Raw genomic sequence first — 261 nt, 5'->3', positions numbered from 1 at the left:
TTTCAATACTAAAGGCAAAATATCGGATCGGGACTCGAAATCGGATCGGATTTGAGGTTAAAAGATCGGATAAGGATCCGAGGCCTAAAATGCTGATCGGGACATCCCTACTACAAACCAATTAGAAAGTTTATGAACATTTGTCCAAACAGGTACAGCACTGCTTTCCAGGTTTTTGTGGCTGAGCGGTTAAGGCGATGGACTAGAAATCCATTGGGGTCTCCCCGCGCAGGTTCGAGTCCCGCCGACAACGAGAGGCGT

General features: G+C 47.5%; 1 non-coding gene across 1 annotated transcript; it reads left to right on the top strand.

The window, feature by feature from the left end:
• The first annotated feature begins 171 nt into the window (after positions 1 to 171).
• trnas-aga lies at positions 172 to 253 on the top strand. The gene has a single exon. It is a non-coding gene; the product is annotated as a tRNA-Ser (tRNA).
• The last annotated feature ends 8 nt before the right edge of the window (positions 254 to 261 follow it).

The sequence above is a fragment of the Etheostoma cragini genome, unplaced genomic scaffold (assembly GCF_013103735.1).
Source record: "Etheostoma cragini isolate CJK2018 unplaced genomic scaffold, CSU_Ecrag_1.0 ScbMSFa_40, whole genome shotgun sequence".
Taxonomy (NCBI): domain Eukaryota; kingdom Metazoa; phylum Chordata; class Actinopteri; order Perciformes; family Percidae; genus Etheostoma; species Etheostoma cragini.
This window is presented reverse-complemented; position numbering and strand designations above follow the sequence as displayed.